This window comes from Oryctolagus cuniculus, chromosome X (assembly GCF_051225735.1).
Source record: "Oryctolagus cuniculus isolate XC-2025 breed Fujian yellow rabbit chromosome X, ASM5122573v1, whole genome shotgun sequence".
Classification (NCBI taxonomy): Eukaryota; Metazoa; Chordata; class Mammalia; order Lagomorpha; family Leporidae; genus Oryctolagus; species Oryctolagus cuniculus.
The window spans coordinates 121,372,644-121,384,733 of NC_142888.1; the positions used below are offsets into that span (position 1 = coordinate 121,372,644).

The 12,090-nt window shown below is 36.8% G+C and overlaps 1 pseudogene; it reads right to left on the bottom strand.

The window, feature by feature from the left end:
- Window positions 1-9,026: 9,026 nt before the first annotated feature.
- Window positions 9,027-10,226, bottom strand: LOC100352358 (Y-box-binding protein 1 pseudogene; annotated as a pseudogene).
- Between the last annotated feature and the right edge of the window lie 1,864 nt (window positions 10,227-12,090).

Sequence of the window (12,090 nt, forward strand, 5' to 3'; positions counted from 1 at the left end):
AGAAGGGAGACAGAAAGAGAGAGAGAGAAAGAGAGAGAGAGAGAGAGAGAGAGAGAGAAAGAGAGAGAGAGAGATCATCTTCTGGTTCACTCCCCAAATGATCATAACGGCAGGGATAGACTAGGCCAAAGCCAGGAGCCAGGAGCTTCATTCTTGTCTCCAATTCTCTTCTGCTTTCCCAGGTACCTTAGCAGGGAGCTAGATTGGAAGTGAAGCAGTCAGGACATGAACCAGCACCCATATGGGATGCTGACATTGCAGACAGTGGCTTAACTACTGCACCATAGCATCAGCTCCAAGTTGATTTTTGCACGTGGTGAAAGTTAAGGAGCTAATTTCATTCTTAAACATATATATGTCCAGTTTTGGCAGCACCATTTATTGAAAATACCATCCTTTCTCCAATGTATCTTCTTGGCCCTTTTGTCAAAAAGGAGTTGTTTGTATGTATGTGGCCTACATTCTCAATTAATTTGTTTAGTGGTACAGTTCAAATCTGATACATCATTGTTGATTTTCTGTTTGGATGGTCTATCTATTGATGACAGTGGGGTGTTGAAGTCATCCACTATTATTTGCATTGGCGTCTCTCTCTCTCTTTAGGTATAATAATCTTTGTTGTATATATCTGAGTGGTCTTGTGTTGGGTGCATGTGTATTTGTGATTGTCATATCTTCTTGCTGAATCAATACTTTAATAATCACTATATGATATCCTTCCTTGTCTCTTTTTTTACGATTCTTGATTTGAAGTCTGCTTTATCTGATAAGTATTTCTACCTCTATTCCTTTTGTTTTGTTTTGTTTTCCATTTACACTGTATATTTTTTTCCAGCCCTTCATTTTCGGTTAATTTGTACCTTTGCCTATGAAGTGTGTTTCATGGAGGCAATATATAGTTGTGTCTTATTTTTTGTTGCTGTTGTTTTTTGCTTTGATTGAATATATTCAGCCACCTTTTGTCTTTTGGCTGGGAAGTGTAATCCACTTATATTCAAAGTTAATGCTGATAGCAAATCATTTTGCTGACTGGTAACTGATTCTGTCTGCTCTGATAGTGATTTTCATGCTTACTTCTAATGTAGGACTCTCTTCAGGATTTCTTCTAAGGCTGGTTAGTTGGTGACTAATTCTTTCAGTTTCTGCTTCGCTAGGAAATATTTTATTTCTCTTCCACTTCTAAGTGATAACTTTCTGGGATTTGCTATTCTTGGTTCAAAGTTCTTATTTTTCTTTCAAGACCTTGAATATATCATCCTACTCTCTTCTGGCCTTTAGGGGTCCTGCTGAGAAGTCTGTTGTTAGTCTCACAGGTTTTCTTTTATATTTAACTTCACGTTTTTCTCTTACTGTCTTTAGGATTCTCTCCTTGTCCTTAACTTTTGATAGCTTGCCTATAATATGCCTTGGATAAAATCTTTTTTGGTTGATCTTGATTGGGATCCTTTGATCCTCCTGTTTCTGATGCCAATGTCTCTTTCCACACTGGGAAGTTTTCAACTATTATTTCATTTAGCAGGTTCTTAATGCCTTTTTCCTCCTCTTATCCTTCATATAATATAAATATTATAACATAAGTATAATAATCTTATAATATAAATATCTGTTCACTTAATTGTATCCCAAATATTGTGTAGGCTTTCTTCATTCCTTTCAATTCTTTTCTCTTTATTATTTTTGATTGTGTTATTGCAAAAGTCTTCTCTTCCAGATCAAAAATACTTTCTCTAACTTGTTCTATTCTGTTTTTGAATCTCTCACTTGTACTTTTTTCATTGAATGAAGTTTTCAGCACCAAAATTTCTGTGCATTTCTTTTAATGATTCATATTTATAAGATTTCCAATTCATGTCATCTGTTATTTTCTTTATTTCTTTAAACTGTCTAGCTATATTCTCTTTCATCTCACTGAGTTTCCTTAGGATCAATATTTTTCTTACATTTCATAGATATACTATAGATCAAGATCTATTCCTGGAGAATTATTGTCTTTTTTTGGAACTGTCATATTTCATTTCTTCTTCATGTTTCCTATGCCTCTACAACGATGTCTGAGCATCTGGTATAACAGTTCCTATTTTTACGGAGTAAGTTTCATTGGAAAAGATTTATTTAGAAAGAATGTAGAATAACACTTGGCCTTTGCTTTGGCTTTGGTTCTAGGTGTGTGTGAAAATGTAATATCTGAATGATTTCCTCAGTGGTAATCAGTGTTATTGGTGTCTACGAAAGCCATGGTCATCTAGTCTGCAGTGGTTTGTTAAGATAGTAGTATGACTTAAAGTGGATGTGAGTGTCCAAAATGTGTGTCTTTTTTCCCAGAATGTTAGCTGTCAATCACAGTGATATCTGTTTGGGCTTCTGATGTCAAAGAAGCTGATTGCACCCCCCTAAAACAGGGGGAGTTCAGCAGCTTCTGGGCAGTGGCTCGGCTCTGGCACTTTGGGGACAGAGAGAAGTAGCTTAGGTTCCTTTTGTGGAGCAAAATAATTATTTGGATTACAGTCAGCTTTCTAGATTTATTTAGTGTGAGCTAGGACTTTGGAATTTCTCCTGTAGTCAGGGATGCCTGTCTGCAGCAGTGGTGTGTGTCGTGGCACTTTCTGCTTACCTCTTCCAGACAAGATAGTATCCCCTGGCAGGGGAGCTGGGACAGGAGTTGGGTAGACTGTGCTTGATGCTGGACATTTCTATTTGCTTCATTTTTTCCTCTTCATATTTCTCCTTGTAGAGCATATGTTGTTGAAAATTAATTCCCTGACTTTCTTCTGAAGAAGCATAGACAATGTGATCTTCTGAGTTCCACTTGACAGTGAAATTCCAGGTGTCTTTTTAGCCACTCATGTCCCAAAGTACTAGGAGTGCAATGTTAGTGAACACTGGCTCTGGCTGCTTCAACAATAGGGAAAGGTGACTCCAGATTCTCTGAATTTTTCAGGATCAGTAAAACATAACTGACTTAAGATCTTTAGTTCCAAAGGACAGGATTTCAAGACTGATTAAGTAGCTTTTTTTTTAAAAAAAGTCAACATTTAAAATGTGTCAGAACTTAAATATCTTTTAATTATTTAGAATCACAAAAAATCTTAGGTGTCAGTTATGGAAATACGCAAACATTTTTACAAGGTGTATGAGAAAAAAGAAGACAATTCTGCTAGATCACTGGTTGCTCATAGTCATAATTCTAATCCAGTTTATGGAAAGAGAAATCCCAGGGCAACCAAATTCCTTTCAAATAAGTGAGTAAGAAGTTACACTAATTGCTTTCACTTACCATTCTTGGGTGATAATTTAGTTACCTGGCTACATGTGAACAAGAGAGAGAGTGAGGAGGGCAGGCATTGTGGCACAGCGTGATCCAGTCTCCTGACTGTGATGGACATTTGGGGAGTGAACCAATTGTAGAAAGATTCTCTCTCTCTCTCTCTCTCTCTCTCTCACTCTCTTTCTCTCTCTCTTTCTCTATTCTGTCTTCTCTCTTTCTCCTCTCTCCCCCTTGTTTCCTCTTTCAAGTAGATGAAAATATATATTGTCTTTTTAAAAAAGAATGAGGATGAGGAATTTAATCTTGTGCTTAAATAAACTCACTGATACTAGGAAAAGAAAAAACATTGTTACATAGAACTCACTGTGAATATACATTCAAAAGTTAATAGCAAATTCTTAAATTTATTTGTGGAATACTTAATGAAGTTTCCCTTCTCTGGCTGATGTAGTCCTCCAAGCTTCCAGAATCAATTGCCTGTGAATCAGAAATTCCACTTCTAGGAATATGCATTAATTTAACAGATATGTATCATACTCCTACTATACACCAAGAAAACACATTTAAATAAGACAAACATGATCTTTGCCAAATGGAACTAATATTTCATTAGACAATGTGATTATAAATTTAAGGAAAGTCTACAAAATAGGTATAAATGTTAGTGAAAGTAGAGACAGCATCCATCCTCCCCATTTTCAGGTGCAAGGCATAATTCCAAACACAGGCTCTCTGCATGTTTATCTAGTTTTGTATCCCTTAAGAGTATCCATGGAAATTAACTCCTTCTAATTTAAAATATAGAGAAAACTCTCTTATTGAAACTAAAAAATAAATCTTATATACCAATTTGGAAAACCAATAACAAATTATGCTACTGTTAGGGAAAGCAGTCACTAAACAGAGAAATTTTATAATTTATAAATATCAATAGTCATAAAATCAGTAAAATCAGAACTAGTAAATTACAACTTCAGCAATGTTCAGAGAAAAATCAATAATTTTAAATATGGGAATCGCTAAAATAAAATTGACAGTAAAGGATAAATATCTGGTGAGATAGAGAACAATAAATTAAATAAACAAAAGGAAAGGAAAATTTACAAATTTACTTCCAAAGGTTGGTGGTAAGTGGAATTAAAAAATAAGATTATTTTGGTGCAATAAATTTTGAAATCTGTACATTGTAGGAGTCATGAAAAAGTTTGTGAAATTGTTAGATATAAAAAGATTATGCAGCGGCCAACACTGTGGTGTAGTGGGTAAAGCCACTGCTTGCAGTGCCGGCATCCCAAATAGGCACTGATTAAGTACTGATTATTCCACTTCCAGTCCAGCTCTCTGCTATGGCCTGGGAAAGCAGTAGAAGATGGCTCAAGTCCATGGGCCCCTGCACCCATGCGGGAGACCCGAAAGAAACTCTTGGCTTTTGGCGTTGGCATGACTCAGCTCCAGCTACTGTGGCCATCTGGGGAGTGAACGAGCAGATGGAAGACCTCTCTCTTTCTTTCTCTGCCTCTCTGTAACTTTGTCTTTCAAATAAATAAACAAATATTTAAAAAATAGATTATGCAGAGATTTAAAAAAGATTTTTTGAACCAAAATAAACATCTTTTGATTTCATTTCCCACAAAATTAAAAAAAAAAAGACTGCCAGGTTAATAGAGATATATGAAGCAATGATTGAATTAGAAAAATGACAACAGAGCCAATAGTTCAGTTTAAATTAAGATTATTAGATTTAAAAAATAAAATAATCAAATCTTTCACACTATAATCAGTGTGAAGCAAAGAGATAACAGCAAAATGATCATTGGAGCAGGTAAAAGTAAAACTATAGTAAGAAACTAATTTTGTTCAATTGCATGGTAATAAATGTGGAAATATGGATGGAATAACTAATTTTCTATGAAAAAGTATTTTACCAAAAAGAACATAAAATAGATAGTGTGTTTTACTAGCTAATTTTAACAGAAGAATTTGAGAAAATTATCAAAGAGATTGTCTCATCCTACAAAAAGAAAAACAATCCAAGCCAGCTGATTTCACTGGAAGGCACAAACTAACTTTTAATGAGCAATCTGTGGAGTGAAATGGACATTTTGAGATTTCATGATTGTTTACAGCCCTCTTCTCTACTGTTAAGGAACAGTGTTTTTTTTTTTTTTCTTCATACTATTTGTTGAACTCTTTACTTAGTGTAGGGTAAACATTATACATATAAAGTACACTGAAAATAGATCTTTGTAAAAATTAAGAAAGAATAGAAGGAGGAAGAAGATGTTTGGGAGCATGGGAGGGAGGGAGGGAGGGAGTGGTGGGAAGTAGCACTATGTTCCTAATTCTGTATAAATGAAATACATGAAACTTGTATGTCTTAAAATTTTATAAAAGGGAAAAAAATTACCAATTTATACAAATCACTTCAGAGGGTGTAAAATGAACAGAAGCAAATGTTGCTTGTTTTCCATGAAGCTATTTTAACAAAACACCAAACAATGGCACAAAAACAGAAAACTATAAACCATTATCATTTAAGAAATTGATGCAAACGGTCAACATGCATATCACAGATGCAACAGGACATTAAAGGAGCAAATCCACAGTGAATGACTGAGCTTCATTTTATGAATGCAAGAATGATACAATAAAAGGACATCTGCTTAATTCATCATCATTGTACATTATAGAAGAAAATGCTTGTTGACTTCATAAATTCTGAAAAGCATGTCAGAAAATATAACCATCTCTTGATTTTACAAAAATTGAGTACATTTGATTTGAGTTGATGCATTCCCACTAAGACAAGGAACTTGAAAAGAATATTCACCTTTACTGATATTATTTAATGTTTTATTGGAATACTATCTTATGCAATTAAACAAGTAAAATAAATTAAATATAAATAGGAAAGGGAGAAAAAAGTAAGATATCCCTATTTGCAAGTATTATTTTATTTATAGAATAGACAAGAAAAGCAATAGGAATAAGTAACAAAAATATGTAAATTGGTGGCATGCAAAAAAAATACATAGAAACGAATAAGTTCCACACGTACAAACAGCCCCTAGTGAAGTTGTTATAATGGAATAAATAACACAATGGAAGAAATCACACACAATAGTAGCAAAAAAGATTTTGCATATATATATATTATATAAAACATGTATACATATAAAATAAATGATTAAACTAATAGATAAGTTCTGTATAAACAAATTTTGATGAAAACAACAGTAGATAGTCAATATATAGACCTCTCAATTGATCCATACATTTTATACATGCTCATTAAAAACATCAACTTTTTTCATATGAAACTAGAAATACTTATAATGTTCATAGAGGAAGATGAAAAATAAACATAGAACATTCTGGAAGAGTACAGAAAGGATATTAATTAAGTTAGGATATGGAAATACAATATAAACTATAATAATTAAGGACTGTTAGAAAAACAGAATGGCAGTTCCTTAAAAAACTAAATATAAGATCACAATATGATCCAATGAGCTAATTTCTGGGTATGTGTACAAAGGAATTACAATCAATATGGGAAAGAGGTCTCTGTACTACCACATTTATTATAGCTTTATTCACAAATTTTTAGTATATGGATACAACTAAAATGTCTGTCAATGGATGAATAAAACTGATGTGGTATTTATATGGACAATAATGCTCAACCTTAAAAAATGACCTTCTGGGCCGATGCTGTTGCACAGCAGGTTGAAGCCCCAGCCTGTGGTGCTGGCATCCTATGTCTATACCGGTTCAAGTCCTGGCTGCTCCACTTCTGATCCAGTTCTCTGCTGTGACCTGGGAAAGCAGTGGGGGATGGCTCAAGTCCTTGGGCCCCTTATTCGAATGGGAGACTCAGAGGAGGCTCCTGGCTTCTGATCGGCGCAGCTTTGGCCATTGCAGCCAGTTGAGGAGTGAACCAGTGGGTGGAAGACTTCTCTCTGTGCCTCTCCTTCTTTATGTAATTCTGACTTTCAAATAAAAAAATAAATCTTTTAAAAGAAATGACCTTCCATCATTTGTGACAATCTGAATGAAAGTGGTAGAAGTTATTATTCTCAGGGACATAAGCAAATAAGCCAGGAACAGAAATATAAGTACTATATGATTATATTTATATGTGGAACATATAAAATGTTGAACTTATATAAGCAGAGTAGGATGATGGGTAAGTGGGAGTTGGAGGGTGACATATTTGGGTTAAGGAAAAGAGTTAATCAAAGAGCACAGAGTTATTTGTAAGAGAAATAGGTTTTAGTGATTTATTTCACAGAATGGTTAATATAATAAAAATGATGTGTATTTCAAAATTGCTGAGTAATTTTAATATTTTCACCACAAAAATAGTAAGTATGTATGATGATGAACTTGTTAAAAAGCTCAATTTAATCATTCTACGATGTGAACATTTTTCAAAAAACACATTGTATTCCATAAATATATGATATATATGATTAATATATTCTAATTAAAATGGACTAACAAATAAAATGTTTGCTGCTAGTACATGGATATCTAAAAGATGAATAAACCTGACATTGAGGAATAGACCCAAATACATATAACACTTTATTTTATGTACAATAAAGGTGGCATCATTTCACATCAGTGTAAGAAAACAGATGCGTTTTATAAATGGTATTATAAAAACTCAAATAACTATTTGCTTAAAAAAACCCTGAAGTTGGATCTATATCTTAAATTATACATCAGCATGCATCTGAAATGAAGCAGCATCAATTTTTTATTATTTAATATGAATGTATATTTATTTTCACATAATGCCATGAAATTCAAGCAAACTTAGAAACATAATGATTCTTTTCACTTTATCTCCCTCCTGCTATACCCCTATCCTTCTTCCTCATCACTCTCCCATTTTCATTCTTATTTTTTCAAAGACCTAGTTTCAGTTAACTTTATAGTCATAAGATTAACCCTACACTGAGTACAGAGTTCAACAAAATGTATGAAGAAAAAACAAACAACACCCCTGCCAAACAAGCAAACATAAACACTGTTCCTCAACAGTCAAGTCAAGGGCTATTCATTGGCATTACATCACAAAGTGTCAATTTCACTTATGTAGATTACTTTTTATGTTCTGTATAAGTTACCACAGATCAGAGAGAACATTTGGTATTTTTCTTTTTGGAAATGGCTTATCTCACTAAGCATAATGATTTCCAATTGCATCCATTTTGTTGCAAATAACAGGATTTCATTTTTTTTAATTATTTAAGACCTTTATTAGCAGGTGCTTGCAGTTTGTTGACTTTTTTGAAAAATCAAGTTGTAAACTTTTATTACAAATTAAAAATGAAGTTCTTAAAAATCTCAACTTGACCAGATATGAAACAATTGAAAAACCTTTAAAGGTGTATTGAGAAAAACCAGGCTTTTTTTAATTTTATTTTTATTTTTTTTTTACAGGCAGAGTGGACAGTGAGAGAGAGAGACAGAGAGAAAGGTCTTCCTTTGCCGTTGGTTCACCCTACAATGGCTGCCGCGGCTGGTGCGCTGCAGCCGGCGCACCGCGCTGATCCGAAGGCAGGAGCCAGGTACTTCTGGTCTCCCATGGGGTGCAGGGCCCAAGGACGTGGGCCATCCTCCACTGCACTCCCTGGCCACAGCAGAGAGCTGGCCTGGAAGAGGGGCAACCGGGACAGAATCCGGTGCCCTGACCGGGACTAGAACTAGGATTAGCCTAGTGAGCCGCGGCGCCGGCCAGTCTTTTTTTAAAAAACACGTTTGTGGTTACCAATAAGAGACATCTTCATGTAAAAATAATAAAAACCCCATGCTGCATAGATAATGTAGATAGTTCTAGTAATCTGGTCAACGGGCAAAAAGCAAGCACTTAAGGTCTTCAACTCCAATCTTTTGTTCATTTCTTATTGCTGGAATTTCATATTCATTTCTTCTTGTTGGATGACCGGATGATGGTAGAGATGTTAAGCCGCCATTTACTCAGCCCCACCCTGCTCAGCCTCAGGAGCGGACGAATTCTCAGCTGGTGGATCGGCTGCTTCTGTCTCTTTGCCATCTTGTGGTTTAGGGTTATCTGGGCGTCTGCGTCGGTAGTTGAAGGTGCGGCGGTATCAACGCTGAGGTGGCTGCTGACCCCGGGTCTCATCTCCTTGGTTTTCCTTATCTTCTTCATTGCCGTCCTCTCTAGGCTGTCTTCAGCGAGGAGGACCTCTTCGGAATCATGGTCTATAACCCCGATACATATTCTGTCTCACTGGTCTACCTTGTTCCCCTGCACCCTGGTTGTCAGCACCTTCCATCACTTCTCCCTGCACAGGAGGGTTGGAATACTGTGATCAACGCCCATAGGGTCTCCGCATGTAGTAAGGTGGGAACCTTCGCCTGTGGTAGGGCCGGCGTTGTTGGGCCTGGCCTTCGGCACTCTCTCCGACCCCTCAATTTTTTCCCCACTCTCACTATTCTGGTAATTCTTCTGGTAATTGCGTGGAGGACCCCTATGACATGGGTAGCATCTATAATGGTTATGGTCTGCTGCATATTTACTGCCTTGCACTGGAACTCCACCAGGACCTGTAACATTTGCTGCTTCCACACCCTTTTCTCCTTCAACAACATCAAACTCCACAGTCTCTCCATCTCCTACACTGCGAAGGGACTTCCTGGGGTTATTCTTCTTTATGGCAGTCTGATGTACAAATACGTCTTCCTTGGTGTCATTCCTGTTGATGAAATCCTATCTGTTCCTTACATTGAACCATTTTACTGTTCCCAAAACCTTCATTGCGATGACCTTCTTGTCCCCACAGGCGGGCACAACCGATGTGAGGCTGCCCGGGCCACCGCTCCCTGTGCCACTGCCCGTGGTGCCGGGCTTGGTTTCGACCGTGCTGAGGGTGGGGGCAGCGAGGGGGGCGGCGGGCGGCTGCTGGGTCTTGGCCTCGCTGCTCATGGTTGCGGTGATGGTGACTGGGGCCGGCTGCAGCAGCTGCGGCTCCTCCCGGGGTGTGATGGTAACTAGGCCAGCGGCGGCAGTGGGGCTGCTCAGGGCTCTCTGGGATCGGCTCTCCACTCCCGCTACCGATCGAACTCAGGATTTTGTTTTTTGCTGCTGTGTAGTATTCCATAGTGCATATATACCATAATTTCTTTATCCAGTCTTCCGTAGATGGAAATCTGTGTTGATTCTGTAGCTTAGCTATTGTGAATCGAGCTGGGATAAACATTGGAGTACAGATAGCTCTTTTATGTGCTAATTTAATTTCCTTTGGGTAAATTCCCAGGAGTGGAATGGCTGGGTCATATGGCAGGTCTATATTTAGAAGTCGGAGGTATCTCCATACTATCTTCTACAGTGGCTGCACCAGATTACATTCCAACCAACAGTGGATTAGGGTAACCTTTTCCCCACATCCCTGCCAGCATTTGTTCTTTGTTGATTTCTGCATGAAAGTCATTCTCACTTGGGTGAGTTGAAACCTCATGTGGTTCTGATTTGCATTTCCTTGATGGCTAGAAATCCTGGCTATTTGAATTTCCTCTTGAAAAATGCCTGTTCATGTCCTTTGCCCATTTCTTAACTTGGTTGTATGTTGTGTTGTTGTTGAGTTTCTTTAGCTCTTTTAGCTTCTTGATATTAATCCTTTATCAGTTTCATAGTTTGCAAATATTTCCTCCCATCCTGTTGGTTGCCTCTATAGTTTGCTGAGTGTTTTTTTTTTTTTTTTTTTTTGAAGTGCAGAAGCTTCTCCGTTTGATGTAATCCCATTTGTCAATTTTGGCTTTGTTTGCTTGTGCTTCTGAGGAGTTTTCCAATAAGTCTTTCCCTATGCTGATCTCCTGTAGGTTTTTCCCAATGCTGTCTAGTAATCTGATAGCATCAGGTCCTAGATTTAGGTCTTTGAATCATTTGGAGTGAATTTTTGTGTAAGGTATGAGATAGGGATCTTGTTTCATATTTCTGCATATGGAGATCCAGTTTTCCTAGCATCATTTGTTGAAGAGACTGTCCTTGTTCCAATTATTGATGTAAGCTCCTTTAACAAAGATATGTTGGTTGTAGATGCGTAGATTGATTTCTCAAGTTTTCTTTTCTGTTCTACTGGTCTACACATATTTTTTTTGCAAGTGCCAGGTTGTTTTGATCATAATTGCCCTGCAGTATGTCTTGAAATCTTACATTGTGATGCCTCCATCTTTTTTGTTAAAGATTGCCTTAACTATTGGGAGGGTCTGGTGTTTCCATATAAATTTTAGCATCATTTTTTTCTAGATCTGAGAAGAATGTTGTAGGTATTTTTGTTGAGATCACTTTGCATCTGTAAACTGCTTCCAGCATATGGATATTTTGATGATATTGATTTTTCCAATCCATGAACATGGAAGATTTTTTTCCAATTTTTATGTCTTCTTCTGTTTCTTATTTATTCTAAGACATTTAATTCTTTTTTGTAGCTATTGTGAATGGGACTGGTCTTAGAAGTGATTTCTCAGCTATGACATACACAAAGGCTAATGATTTTTGTGTGTTGATTTTATATCCTGCAGCTTTACCAAATGCATTTGTGAGTTCTAATAGTCCCTTTTGTAAGATTTATTTATTTGTTTGAAAGGCAAACTTACAGAGAAGCAAAGGCAGAAGAAGAGAGAAAGAGAGAGAGAAAGAGAGAGAGAGTCTTCCAAATACTGGTTCACTCCCCAAATGGCCACAATGGCCAGAACTGGACTAATCCAAAGCCAGGAGCCAGGAACTTCTGGGTCTCCCACATGGGTGCAGAGTATCTCCCATATGGGTACAGGGGCCTAAGGACTTGGGC